Genomic DNA, 15,760 nt, shown 5'->3' on the forward strand with positions numbered 1-15,760 from the left:
CATCTGCAGTGATGTTAGAGCCCCCCAAAATTAAGTCTGACACTGTTTCCATGTTTTAGCTATTGTAAATAGTGCTGCAAACAACAATGGGATACACGTGTCTCTTTCAATTTTGGTTTCCCTCAGGGTATATGCCCAGGAGTGGGATTGCTGGGTCATAGCGTGGTTTTATTCCTAGTTTTTAAAGGAATCTTCATACTGTCTCCCATAGTGGCTGTATCAGTTTACAGTCCCACCAACAGTGCAAGAGCATACCCTTTTATCCACACCTTCTCCAGCATTTATTGTCTGTAGGCTTTTTGATGATGGCCACTCTGACCAGTGTGAGGTGATATCTCACTGTAGTTTTGATTTGCATTTCTTCAATAATGAGGCTTGCTGAGCATCTTTTCATGTGTTTAATAGCCATTTGTATGTCTTCTTTGGATAAATGTTTGTTTAGGTCTTTTCCCCACTTTTTGATTGGGTTGTTTGTTTTTCTGGTATTGAGTTGTATGAGCTGCTTATATATTTTGGAAATTAATCCTTTGTCAGTTGTTTCAGTTGCTATTATTCTCTCCCATTCTGAGGGTTGTCTTTTCACCTTGCTTATAGTTTCCTTTGCTATGCAAAAGATTTTAAGTTTATTTATTTATTTTTCAAAATATAAATTTATTTTAATTGGAGGCTACTTACTTTACAATATAGTATTTGTTTTGCCATACATTGACATGAATTCGCCATGGGTATAAATGTGTTCCCCATCCTGAAGCCCCCCCTCCCACCTCCCTCCCCATCCCATCCCTCTGGGTCATCCCAGTGCACCAGCCCTGAGCACCCTGTATCATGCATCTAACCTGGACTGGTGATTCATTTCACATATGATAATATACATGTTTCAATGCCATTCTCACAAATCATCCCACCCTTGCCCTCTCCCACAAAGTCCAAAAGACTGTTCTATACAACTGTGTCTCTTTTGTTGTCTCACATATAGGGTTATTGTTATTATCTTTCTAAATTCCATATATATGCATTAGTATACTGTATTGGTGTTTTTCTTTCTGACTTACTTCACTCTGTATAATAGGCTCCGGTTTCATTCACCTCATTAGAACTGATTCAGATGTATTCTTTTTAATGGCTGAGTAATATTCCATTATGTATATGTACCACAACTTTCTTATCCACTCGTCTGCCGATGGACATTTAGGTTGCTTCCGTGTCCTAGCTATTGTAAACAGTGCTGCGATGAACATTGGAGTACACATGTCTCTTTCAATTCTGGTTTCCTTGGTGTGTATGCCCAGCAGTGGGATTGCTGGGTTGTATGGCAGTTCTATTTCCAGTTTTTTAAGGAATCTCCACACTGTTCTCCATAGTGGCTTACTAGTTTGCATTCCCACCAACAATGTAAGAGGGTTCCCTTTTCTCCACAGCCTCTCCAGCATTTATTGTTTGTAGACTTTTGGATAGCAGTCATCCTGACTGGTGTGTAATGGTACCTCATTATGGTTTTGATTTGCATTTCTCTGATAATGAGTGATGTTGAGCATCTTTTCATGTGTTTGTTAGCCATCTGTATGTCTTTGGAGAAATGTCTGTTAAGTTCTTTGGCCCATTTTTTGATTGGGTTGTTTATTTTTCTGGAAATGAGCTGCAGGAGTTGCTTGTATATTTTTGAGATTAATTGTTTGTCCATTGCTTCGTTTGCTATTATTTTCTCCCATTCTGAAGGCTGTCTTTTCACCTTGCTTGTAGTTTCCTTTGTTGTGCAAAAGCTTTAAAGTTTAATTAGGTCCCATTTGTTTATTTTTGCTTTTATTTCCAATATTCTGGGAGGTGGGTCATAGAGGATCCTGTTATTATTTATGTCAGAGAGTGTTTTGCCTATATTTTCTTCTAGGAGTTTTATAGTTTCTGGTCTTATGTTTAGATCTTTAATCCATTTTGAGTTTATTTTTGTGTACTGTGTTAGAAAGTGTCTAGTTTCATTCTTTTACAAGTGGTTGACCAGTTTTCCCAGCACCGCTTGTTAAAGAGATTGTCTTTTTTCCATTGTTTATCCTTGCCTCCTTTGTTGAAGATAAGGTGTCACTAGGTGTGTGAATTTATCTCTGGGCTTTCTATTTTGTTCCATTGATCTATATTTCTGTCTTTGTGCCAGTACCATACTGTCTTGATGACTGTGGCTTGGTAGTAGAGCCTGAAGTCAGGCAGGTTAATTCCTCCAGTTCCATTCTTCTTTCTCAAGATTGCTTTGGCTATTCAAGGTTTTTTGTATTTCCATACAAATTGTGAAATTATTTGTTCTGGTTCTGTGAAAAATACTGTTGGTAACTTGATAGAGATTGCATTGAATCTATAGATTGCTTTGTGTAGTATACTGATTTTCACTATACTGTTTCTTCTGATCCATGAACACGGTATATTTCTCCATCTTTTTGTGTCCTCTTTGATTTCTTTCACCAGTGTTTTATAGTTTTCTATATATAGGTCTTTTGTTTCTTTAAGTAGATATATCCCTAAGTATTTTATTCTTTTCGTTGTAATGGTGAATGGAATTGTTTCCTTAATTTCTCTTTCTGTTTTCTCATTGTAGTGTATAGCAATGCAAGGGATTTCTGTGTGTTAACTTTATATCCTGCAACTTTACTATACTCGTTGATTAGCTCTATTAATTTTCTGGTGGAGTCTTTAAGGTTTTCTATGTAGAGGATCATGTCATCTGAAAACAGTGAGAGTTTTACTTCTTCTTTTCCAATCTGGATTCTTTTTATTTCTTTTTCTGCTCTGATTGCTGTGGCCAAAACTTCCAAAACTATATTGAATAGTAGTGGTGAGTGTGGGCACCCTTGTCTTGTTCCTGACTTTAGGGGAAATGCTTTCAATTTTATACCATTGAGGATAATGTTTGCTGTGGGTTTGTCATATATAGCTTTTATTATGTTGAGGTATGTTCCTTCTATTCCTGCTTTCTGGAGGGTTTTTTTTTTTTAATCATAAATGGATGTTGAATTTTGTCAAAGGTTTTCTCTGCATCTATTGACATAATCATTTGGTTTTTTTCTTTCAATTTGTTACTGTGGTGTATTACGTTGATTGATTTGTGAATATTGAAGAATCCTTGCATCCCTGGGATAAAGCCCACTTGGTCATGATGTATGATCTTTTAAATATGTTGTTGGATTCTGTTTGCTAGAATTTGGTTAAGGATTTTTGCATCCATGTTCATAAGTGATATTGGCCTGTAGTTTTCTTTTTTTGGTGGCATCTTTGTCTGGTTTTGGTATTAGGGTGATGGCGGCCTCATAGAATGAGTTTGGAAGTTTACCTTCCTCTGCAATTTTCTGGAAGAGTTTGAGTAGGATAGATGTTAGCTCTTCTCTTAATTTTTGGTAGAATTCAGCTGTGAAGCCGTTTGGTTCTGGGCTTTTGTTTGCTGGGAAATTTCTCATTACAGTTTCAATTTCCATGCTTGTGATGGGTCTGTTAAGATTTTCTATTTCTTCCTGGTTCAGTTTTGGAAAGTTGTACTTTTCTAAGAATTTGTCCATTTCTTCCAAGTTGTCCATTTTATTGGCATATAGTTGCTGATAGTCGTCTCTTATGATCCTTTGTATTCTGTGTTGTCTGTTGTGATCTCTCCATTTTCATTTCTAATTTTGTTGATTTAATTTTTCTCCCTTTGTTTCTTGATGAGTCTGGCTAATGGCTTGTCTATTTTATTCATCTTCTCAAAGAACCAGCTTTTGGCTTTGTTGGTTTTTGCTATGGTCTCTTTTGTTTCTTTTACATTTATTTCTGTTCTAATTTTTAAGATTTCTTTCTTTCTACTAACCCTGGGGTTCTTCATTTCGCCCTTTTCTAGTTACTTTAGGTGTAGAGTTAGGTTATTTATTTATTTATTTTTACTTTTTTCTTGTTTCTTGAGGTAAGCCTGTATTGCTATGAACCTTCCCCTTAGCACTGCTTTTACAGTGTCCCATAGGTTTTGGGTTGTTGTGTTTTCATTTTCATTCATTTCTATGTATATTTGGTTTCTTTTTTTAATTTCTTCTGTTATTTGCTGGTTATTCAGCAGTGTGTTGTTCAGCCTCCATATGTTGGAATTTTTTAATAGTTTTTCTCCTGTAATTGACATATAATCTTACTGCATTGTGGTCAGAAAAGATGCTTGGAATGATTTCAACTTTCTTGAATTCACCAAGGCTAGATTTCTGGCCCAGGATGTGATCTATCCTGGATAAGGTTCCATGTGCACTTGAGAAAAAGTTGAAATTCATTGTTTTGGGGTGAAATGTCCTATAGATATCAATTAGGTCTACTGGCCTATTGTATCATTTAAAGTTTGTGTTTCCTTGTTAATTTTCTGTTTAGTTTATCTATCCACAGATGTGAGTGCGGTATTAAAGTCTCCCACTATTATTGTGTTGTTGGTAATTTCCCCTTTCATACTTGCTAGCATTTGTCTTACATATTGTGGTGCTCCTATGATGGTTGCATATATATTTATAATTATTATATCTTCTTGGATTGATCCTTTGATCATTGTGTAGTGTCCTTTTTTGTCCCTTTCCACAGCCTTTGTTTTAAAGTCATTTTATCTGATATGAGTGTTGCTACTCCTGCTTTCACAGAGTTACACAGTGAAGAGAAGAGGGAGGGAGGAGACTGAGGTGGCCAGGAGGATAAAAGGGGGAATCAAAAGGAGAGAGACAGATCTAGCCAGTAATCAGTTCCCTAAGTGTTTTCCACAGCCCAGAAGACACAAACAGAGTTGGGTAGAGAAGAGAAGGGGGAGAGGGGAGTTAGAGGCGACCTGGTGGAGAAGAAGGAGAGTCAAAAGGGGGAGAGAGCAATCAAGCCAGCAATCTCACTCCCAAGTAAAAATGGGTACTGAAGATTGAGTTCTTAAAGGTGCAAAACAAATACCAAAAAGCAAAGATTAAAAATCTAGAGTAGACGTTAGATTCTCAAAAATACAATATTAAATAAAAAAACCAAGACACAAAAATTATAATAAATATGTATATGAAGTTTGCTTTAAAAATAGGGTCTTTTTTATTTTTCAAAGTAATAGTAGGTTATAAAAATGAAAATTAATGGAGTAATAGAGGACTTAAAAAATTTTTTTAAAGTTAAAAAAATGATAATAGTAAAAATATATCTAGGACTTTCTCTGGAGCTGTTGGGGACAGTGTGGGGTCAGTTCACTTTCAGGTAGTTCCTTGTTCCAGCTATACTTCTCAAGATCTATGGACCCCTTCCTATGTAGTTGGTGCTAACTGCAGGGTTTTAACCTATTGCACCTGTCACTTCCAAAGCAGTTCCCTCTGTTTATTTTGGCTTCTTCTGTTTGCTGGCCTCTTCAGTGTCTAATTTCCGCCCTGACACAAGGGGGCGCTGGTGGTCACTTACTCAGGCTCGCTTGTTCAGTCCTGTGGGGAGGGAGGGGCGCTGCAGACAAACATCCCTGGCGTGTGGGGGAGCGCTCGCAGTGTCTCAGCCACACTGGGTTTGCCCCGCTCACGGCGTGTGTGCTTTCCCCGTCTACACTGCTCAGGCTCCAGGTTGCTCTGCCGGGAACTGTCTGAGGCGGGCCCTGGGTTAAGTGCACTTCCCAGGTCTAAACCGCTCAGGTTCAGGTTCTCGGGTACTCCATAGAGGCGCAGACTCGGTTGGGCCTGCATTTTGTGGCCTTCCCCGGTCTGAGCAGCTCAGGTGACCAGGTGCTTGGTGAGCGCAGTTGCCCCCAGTTGAAGGCTGGGTCTTATCGCCTCCCCCGTCCCAGCCACTCAGTTTTCTGGGTGTACAACGGGCATGCCTTCTTAGGTGTGCCGTGTGTCTCTTCTGGGGAGCTGATCTCTGGCTGCGACCCTCCCGGCAGATGTTGACTGTCCAGAATCTCAAGAGGTCTTGCTGCTTGCAGTTTGGTACAGGATGCCTCTCCGGGGCCACGATTGCCCCCTTCTGGCTCTGGCTGCTCTCACCTAACTGTCTCTGGCAGGGGATGGGCCGGTCTGCAACCGGCTAGCTCTGCTCAGTCCTTTGTTCTGTGAGCAGGACTGGTGTTGTCTTCAGTTCAGTTCAGTTGCTCAGTCGTGTCTGACTCTTTGCGACCCCATGAATTGCAGCACACCAGGCCTCCCTGTCCATCACCAACTCCCGGAGTTTACTCAAACTCATGTCCATCGAGTCGGTGATGCCATCCAGCCATCTCATCCTCTGTCGTCCCCTTCTCCTCCTGCCCCCAATCCCTCCCAGCATCAGGGTCTTTTCCAATGAGTCAACTCTTCGCATGAGGTGGCCAGAGTACTGGAGTTTCAGCTTCAGCATCAGTCCTTCCAATGAACACCCAGGACTGATCTCCTTTAGCATGGCCTGGTTGGATCTCCTTGCAGTCCAAGGGACTCTCAAGAGTCTTTTCCAACACCACAGTTCAAAGGCATCAATTCTTCGGCACTCAGCTTTCTTCACTGTCCAACTCTCACAACCATATATGACCACTGGAAAAACCATAGCCTTGACTAGACGGACCTTTGTTGGCCAAGTAATGTCTCTGTTTTTTAATATGCTATCTAGGTTGTTCATAACTTTCCTTCCAAGGAGTAAGCATCTTTACATTTCATGGTTGCAATCACCATCTCCAGTTTTTTTTGGAACCCCCAAAAATAAAGTCTGACACTGTTTCCACTGTCTCCCCATCTATTTCCCATAAAGTGATGGGTCCAGACGCCATGATCTTAGTTTTCTGAATGTTGAGCTTTAAGCCAACTTTTTCACTCTCCTCTTTCACTTTCATCAAGAGGCTCTTTAGTTCTCCTTTGCTTTCTGCCATAAGGGTGGTGTCATCTGCATATCTGAGGTTATTGATATTTCTCCCGGCAATCTTGATTCCAGCTTGTGCTTCTTCCAGCCCAGCGTTTCTCATGATGTACTCTGCATAGAAGTTAAATAAGCAGGGTGACAATATACAGCCTTGACGTACTCCTTTTCCTATTTGGAACCAATCTGTTGTTCCATGTCCAGTTCTGACCGTTGCTTCCTGACCTGCATACAGGTTTCTCAAGAGGCAGGGCAGGTGGTCTGGTATGCCCATCTCTTTCAGAATTTTCCACAGTTTATTATGATCCACACAGTCGAAGACTTTGGCATAGTCAATAAAGCAGAAATAGATGTTTTTCTGGAACTCTCTTGCTTTTTCGATGATCCAGTGGATATTGGCAATTTGATCTCTGGTTCCTTTGCCTTTTCTAAAGCCAGCTTGAACATCTGGAAGTTCTCAGTTCATGTATTGCTGAAGCCTGGCTTGGAGAATTTTGAGCATTACTTTACTAGCGTGTGAGATGAGTGCAATTGTGTGGTAGTTTGAGCATTTTTGGGGATTGCCTTTCTTTGGGATTGGAACGAAAACAGACCTTTTCCAGTCCTGTGGCCACTGCTGAGTTTTCCAAATTTGCTGGCATATTGAGTGCAGCACCTTCACAGCATCATCTTTCAGGATTTGAAATAGCTCAACTGGAATTCCATCACATCCACTAGCTTTGTTCATAGTGATGCTTTCTAAGGCCCACTTGACTTCACATTCCAGGATATCTGGCTCTAGGTGAGTGATCACACCATCGTGGTTATCTGGGTCGTGAAGATCTTTTTTGTGCAGTTCTTCTGTGTATTCTTGCCACCTCTTCTTAATATCTTCTGCTTCTGTTAGGTCCAAACCATTTCTTTCTTTTATCGAACACATCTTTGCATGAAATGTCCCCTTGGTATCTCTAATTTTCTTGAAGAGATCTATAGTCTTTCCCATTCTGTTGTTTTCCTCTATTTCTTTCCATTGATCGCTGAGGAAAGCTTTCCCATCTCTCCTTGCTATTCTTTGGAACTCTGCACTCAAATGGGAATATCTTTCCTTTTCTACTTTGCTTTTCACTTCTCTTCTTTTCACAGCTATTTGTACGGCTTCCTCATACAACCATTTTGCCTTTTTGCATTACTTTTCCATGGGGATGGTCTTAATCCCTGTCTCCTGTACAATGTCATGAACCTCTGTCCATAGGTCTTCAGGCACTCTGTCTATCAGATCTAGTCCCTTAAATCTACTTCTGACTTCCACTGTATAGTCATAAGTGATTTGATTTAAGTCATACCTGAATGGTCTAGTGGTTTTCCCTACTTTCTTCAATTTAAGTCTGAATTTGGCAATAAGGAGTTCATGATCTGAGCCACAGTCAGCTCCCGGTCTTGTTTTTACTGACTGTATAGAGCTTCTCCATCTTCAGCTGCAAAGAATATAATCAATCTGATTTTGGTGTTGACCATCTGGTGATGTCCATGTGTAGAGTCTTCTCTTGTGTTGTTTGAAGAGGGTGTTTGCTATGACCATGTGTTCCCTTGGCAAAACTCTATTAGCCTTTGCCCTGCTTCATTCCATACTCCAAGGCCAAATTTGCCTGTTACTCCAGGTGTTTCTTGAATTCCTACTTTTGCATTCCAGCCCCCTATAATGAAAAGGACAACTTTATTGGGTATTAGTTCTAAAAGGTAGAACCATTCAACTTCAGCTTCTTCAGCATTACTGGTTGGGGCATAGACTTGGATTACCATGATATTGAATGGTTTGCTTCGGAAACGAACAGAAATCAGTCTGTCATTTTTGAGATTGCATCCAAGTACTGCATTTCAGACTCTTTTGTTGACCATGATGGCTACTCCATTCCTTCTAAGGGATTCCTGCCCACAGTAGTAGATATAATGGTCATCTGAGTTAAATTCACCCATTCCAGTTCATTTTAGTTCACTAATTCCTAGAATGTCGACATTCACTCTTGCCATCTCCTGTTTGACCACTTCCAATTTGTCTTGATTCATGGACCTAACATTCCAGGTTCCTATGTAATATTGCTCTTATAGCACCAGACCTTGCTTCTATCACCAGTCACATCCACAGCTGGGTATTGCTTTTGCTTTGGCTCCATCTGCATAGAAGCACGCGGGCTGGACGCACTGCGCAGAAGCGTGCTGGCTGGGACGGACCGCACAGAAGCATGGCCGAGAGGAGCTAATCCACGTCCGAGGTCAGGGGGGGCGACCGAGAGGAGCTATCCCGCGCCTGAAGTCAGGGCTGCGTCTGGGAGGAGCAACCCCATGTCCAGGGAGTCCCGGCTGCACAGGCGCAGGAGGACCGAGAGGAGCTACTCACGTTCAAGGTCAGGAGAGGCGGCTGTGAGGAGATACCCCTCATGCAAGGTAAGGAGCAGTGGCTGAGGCCTTGCTGGTGGGCGCTGCTGCCCACCTGGAATTGCTGGGCAGGGAGTCCAGGGTCCTTCTGCAAATGGGGCTTACACTCAGTTCAGTTCAGTCACTCAGTCATGTCTGACTCTGCGACCCCATGAATCGCAACATGCCAGGCCTCCCTGTCCATCACCAACTCCTGAAGTTTATCCAAACTCATGTCCATTGAGTCGGTGATGCCATCTAACCATCTCATCCTCTGTTGTCCCCTTCTCCTCCTGCCTGCAATCTTTCCCAACATCAGGGTCTTTTCAAATGAGTCAGCTCTTCGCATCAGGTGGCCAAAGTATTGGAGTTTCAGCTTCAGCATCAGTCCTTCCAATGAACACCCAGGACTGGTTTCCTTTAGGATGGACTGGTTGGATCTCCTTGCAGTCCAAGGGACTCTCAAGAGTCTTCTCCAACACCACAGGTCAAAAGCATCAATTTTTCTGCGCTCAGCTTTCTTTATAGTCCAACTCTCACATCCATACATGACTACTGGAAAAACCATAACCTTGACTAGATGGACCTTTGTTGACAAAGTAATGTCTCTGCCTTTTAATATGCTGTCTAGATTGGTCATAACTTTCCTTCCAAGGAGTAAGTGTTTTTTAATTTCATGGCTGTGAGAGGGTAACAGGCAGGAAGGCCAGGGGTCTCCAAATGGAGGAAACAGGCTGCAAGTGCCAGACATTTTTATCTCTCTTAAGTGGCAGGAGGAAAAAAAACCAGCGATATTGTTTTTCCTTCTCTATACAAATTTGAAAGGAGGTTTCTCTTAAAATGCTGTGTTGCGATGACACCTGGTCTCACCTAAAGCTAACTACTCTCAAACCTTGAGTTAACCAATACATTTCTTTTTCTTGTAGAAATGTTGTCTTAAGCTATGTTAATGTACCCCAGACTCTATCTTCAAGTTGGTTCCACCAAACAGCCTAACTTACTTACTCAGGTATTGTTCCCCTAATCTATGTAAATGAAACTCTTTGTTGGTATTCTGCCCTTCTACAAGATTCAAGACAATCGTTTTATGGCCAGGGATGAATTATCTGGTGCCATTCTAAATTTTATGACATTCCTTTCTTTTCATTAACAGACTGTGAATGACTATATAACATACAGCTAAAGACTAGGAGGGGGGTACTCTTTTGCCCCCTTCTGATGCCTATGTCAGAAGCTTTCTCTATCTCCTTTATACTTTAATAAAACTTTATTACACAAAAGCTCTGAGCGATCCAGCCTCGTCTCTGGCCCCGGATTGAATTCGTCTCCTCTGGAGGCCAAGAATCCCGCGTCTTATCATTCAGCAACAACCTTTCAGCTGCAATTCCCATCTCTGGTGATTTTGGAACCCAAAAAAATAAAGTCAGTCACTGTTTCCACTGTTTCCCCATCTATTTGCCATGAAGTGATGGGACTGGATGCCATGATCTTAGTTTTCTACACTCAGGTAGCTGGGATCTACCTGCTGGTCACGCTTTTGCTACTGGTAAGATCAAGGTAGGCAGGTGCTATCAGGGGAGCCCAGGTTCATCCATGAGTGATGAGGGGCCTGAGAGTTTGAGGAGCAAATTTTGGGCTCTGTCCTCCTTTTAAAAATAACACTTCACCACTTTGTTGAACAATTCTTCATTTTTCCATTAAAACTGGTTATGTACACACAGGATACAGAAAAAACTTATCTCCGCATGTGTGTGCGTACATGTTGTATACAGTTCAAAGCTCCACCACAGTATAGCCAGGAGTATTCATACCAAGTCAGTAATTGGGCATTTCCAGTGCATCCCTCCTGAAAACAGTCCTCTTCCCGGGGTGATGGCACCCTGATATTTGTGATAATCTTGTCCCTGCTCAGTCTCATAGTCTGATTCCCATGCGGGCACCTCTCAGCCAAGGCACTGGGTTTTTCTGTGTTACTTCATTCAGATGGACTATGACACCTCCCCACTTTGGGGACTAGCTGCCTGCTCCTTGGTGCTCCAAATGGCCAGTCAAGTGTTCCTGAGGCTGCTCAGTGTCCCTCGCGTGGATGGGCCACATGCATCTACTCTCCTGATGAGACACAAAGGCCTACTCTAGCTCAGGGTTCTGGGACACCCAGCCAAGCCATGTCCCATGTTTCACTGGTGTTTACACCAGGAGTAGACTGTCTGGGTCAAAGAGTGCTTTACCTCCAAGGTCAAGTTTAGTGTCTTTTCTAACAATGGGGCACGTCTGTGTGCCAGGTCCCATGTAGACCTGGGAGGAGGGGAGCATTTATCAAACCTTTACTCAAAGAAGTCAAAGCTGCAGCTGTGGACTGGCCCGTGCTGAAGGAGGGGTGGGCAGGCTGCATTGAGAGGGGTGAATATGGAGGGAGGCCTGTCTGATGCTCCCACCTCCCAACCCCTCCCTGAGACAGGACCTCAGATGTTGAGTGTGAGCTGCAGGAAATATCTGGGCAGGAGGGAGAGTGTGTGCAGTCTTCAAGGCTGGAGGGCTGTGTGGTTTTTGTGCTGCAGCTGCTGCCACACAGGCCACAGCCTGGGCAGCTTGAACAACAGAAGGGTGTCTTCCCACAGCTCTGGAGACCGGAAGTCCCACGTCACAGTCCAGCAGGATCATGGTCTGGTGTGCATTCTCTTCCTGCCTGGCAGTGGCTGCCCCCTCACTGTGTCCTCACATGGTGGAGGGGAGACTCCAAGGCTCCCCTCCTCTTATGTAAGGACTCCAGCCCTACTGGGTTAAGTCCCACCCTTAGGACATCATTCAACTTTTGCATCTCCTTACAGGTCTCCCATCCCCAAACACCACCACAGTGGGGGTTTGGACCCCAGTGAATCTGGGGGTCATGAACATTCTGTCTGTAATGGGGTGAATGGAGCAGATGTGGGGCAAGGGGGAGGCTGTGTTCCTGTACCTGCTTTTGTGAAATCAACCACCCATAAACACAGTGGTTTTAAACAAGCATCAGGTATTCAGGCTGGACTACATGCTTTGGGCAGGGCTGGAGGATGGCCCCTCTCTGCTGCAGGGGACCTCAGTTGAGGCCTCACTCATGGTGGCTGCTGTCCAGGGCTCAGCTGGGCTGGTGGTGGGGCCTGGTCCTCCTCCATGTCTGTTGGGCTTCTTCACAGGCTGGAGGCTGGTTTCCAAGAGTGAGGAAGCAAGAGCCACTTGTCCCATGACAAGCTGGGCCTGACCCTGGCAGGACAGTAATTTCTGCCATCGTTGAAGTCACAGCATTCAGGTGAGCTGCTGGTCACTCATGTCACAGATTTCATCTCCTTTGTTTTTAATGAAAATTGTGTGAATTTCAGGAGTTGTTGTTCAGTCTCTAAGTCATGTCCTATCCTTTGTGACCCTATAGACTGTAGCACACCAGGCTTCCCTCTCCTTCACTATCTCCCTGAGTTTACCCAAACTCATGTCCATTGAGTCAATGATGCCATCCAACCATCTTATCCTCTGTTGCCCTCTTCTCCTCTTGCCTTATGTGTTTCCCAGCATCAGGGGTTTTTCCAATGTGTTGACTCCTTGCATCAGGTGGCCAAAGTATTGGAGCTTCAACTTCAGCATCAGTCCTTCCAATGAATATTCAGGGTTGAGTTCCTTTACGATTGACTGCTTTGATCTCCCTGTTGTCCAAGGGACTCTTGAGAGTCTCCTCCAGCACTACAGTTCAAAGGCATCAATTCTTCAGTGCTCAGTCTTCTTTATGGTCCAAGTCACATCCATACATGACTACTGGAAAAAGCCATAGCCTTTACTAGACCAGACCTTTGTTGGCAAATTTATGTCTCTGGTTTTTAATATGCTGTCTAGGTTTGTCATAGCTTTCCTTCCAAGGAGGAAGCATCTTTTAATTTCATGTCTGCAATCACCATCCTCAGTGAATTTGGAGCCCAAGAAAATGAAATCTGTTACTGCTTCCACTGTTTCCCCATCTATTTGCCATGAAGTCATGGGAGAAGATGCCATGATCTTACTTTTTTGAATGTTAAATTTTAAACCAACTTTTTCACTCTCTCACCTTCATCAAGAGACTCTTTAGTTCCTCTTTGCTTTCTGCCTTAAGGGAGATATCATCTGCATATCTGAGGTTTTTGATAGTTCTCCCAGAAATCTTCATTCCAGCTTTAGGACTGACTACTTTGAAAATTGTTGAGTCATGTCCTTCTCTTTGCAACCCCATAGACTGTAGCACACCAGGCTTCCCTGTTTTTCACTCCCTGAGTTTACTCTAACTGGCATTTTGTATGATGTACTCTGCAAATAAGTTAAATAAGCAGGGTGACAATATTTGATGTATTCCTTTCCCAATTTGGAAACATTCCATTGTTCCATGTCTGGTCATAACTGTTGTTTCTTGACCTGCATACAGGTTTCTCAGGAGGTAGGTAAAGCGGTCTGTTATTCCCATCTAAGAATTTTCCATAGTTTGTTGTGATCCACACAACCAAAGACTTTAGCACAGTCAATGAAGCAGATTTTTTTTTGGAATTCTCTTGCTTTTTCTATGATCCAGAGGATGTTGGCAATTTGATCTCTGCTTCCCCTGCCTTTTCTAAATCCAGCATGTACATCTAGAAGTACTTGGTTCATGTGTTGTTGAAACCTAGTTTGAAGGAGTTTGAGTATTACCTTGCTAGCATGTGAAATGAGTCCATTTGTGCAGTAGTTTGAATTTTCTTTGGCATTGCCTTTCTTTGGGATTGGAATGAAAACTGACTGGTTTACAAATCCTAGGGCCACTGCTGAGTTTTCTAAATTTGCTGACATACTGAGTGCAGCACTTTCACAGCATCATCTTTTAGGATTTGAAATAGCTCAGCTGGAATTCCATCACCTCCACTACCTTTGTTTGTAGTTATACTTCCTAAGACTCACTTGACTTCACATGCCCTGGTTGTCCCACCACTGGTCCTCATTGAGTGCATAAACCTTCAATGGCCATTGGATGTTGGTCAACATGCCACTCAGGGGCTGAGGCAGGGGCTGTGCCAGAGTTGCCAGAAAGAGGGTCTGGGGAAGGCTGGAGCTGATGTTGGAATATGCCCAGGAATAGAGGTCAGCCTGGCCTCATTGCTGCCACTGACCACCCTGGGTCCAAGAATTTCAGGTGTACTGTTATACAGTACGTTTTAGTGTCTATGTACATAGTGGAGTAATCAGTACAGGTGCACTAACTAACTTGTCCATGTGCTTAGGTAACTGCCACTTTCTGGTGTGGTCTGAGCACCTCAGGTCTACTCTCCTGGCGAGTTTCCCCCGCACAATGCAGAGTCAGTAACTATAGTCATCCTGCTGTGCACTGCCTCTCTAGACTCACTCAGCCCACAGACTGCAACTTTTACCCTCTGACCAATCTCTCCCTTTTCTCCCACCCCTACCCTGGTTATACCGGACCTCATTTCTCTCGACAGAGCACATCAGGAAACATAGCATATCTCTTGTGTTATCTTCTTGACCTTGAAGAGAACATTGGCCAGCTGTTTCCCCAAGCCAGCACAGCCCCAGAGGGATAAAAGACAGCAGGCTGGGCACCCAAAGGCTGTAAAGTCAGGGTGAGCTGTCCCAAAGTCCCCACCACCACCCCATGCTTCCTGCGTGGCCAGTGCACACGGGCTCCATGTGCATCCATCTCTAGATGGATGGATCTAGATGGATCCACGAGCTCCATCTCTAGAGATGCAGCTGAGCATGTGCATGTTGACCACGAGTGAGGTTCATGGCTTTGATTATATTCTCTGGGGGGAGGTCTCTCACCCAAGAGAGGGTGCATGATCATGAAGATGGGTATGATTTGAACCCGTATCTGTGTCCTGGCTGATGGGGTGGACAGTGCGTCCAGCCCTGTGAGCCCACCTCAGAGTAGCCATGGTTTATCCCATGCCCCACTCACCACCTGACTCAGCAGGAGTCCAATGATGCAGGCACCACATTCACTTACTCTTGTGGGTTTTTTTTTTTTTTTTTCATTTTGCTTTTGCACTTTTTCTTATGGAAAACTTTGAACATACACAAAAGAAGGCAAAGCAGTATAATGACCTTCCCTTCCCACATACACAGCTTCAGCAGTTATCAGCTCATGGCTTGTCTCAGAGCATCAATCTCACTTTCACCTTCCCTGCCATCATTTTCTTTTAATGGAGCAGCAGACATATTGAAGAGTGCTTGCGTCCTAAGCACGCAACAGGGTCTGTTTCACACTGTGAGCTCGCAAGGTAATGGTTCGAGTACCCAATTCTGGTGTGTGTGTGTGTGTGTGTGTGTGTGTGTGTGTGTATGGTACGGGGGATGTTGTCTATGCCCAGCAGCTTTTACACACCTGCTGGCTATCCCACAATTAAGCTCAGCCCCGACACTCTCTACCTGTAAATAGTTAACGGCTCCATCCCATTACCCAGCCTCCACTTGCGATGCCACCTGCAAGCCTAGGTTGTTACCTGTACTTCTGACCAACAGGCTATAAACCAGGCTCCCACAACTCTCCCTGGGTGGATTAGTTTGCTAGAGCAGCTCA

This window comes from Cervus elaphus, chromosome 15, assembly GCF_910594005.1.
Source record: "Cervus elaphus chromosome 15, mCerEla1.1, whole genome shotgun sequence".
NCBI lineage: Eukaryota > Metazoa > Chordata > Mammalia > Artiodactyla > Cervidae > Cervus > Cervus elaphus.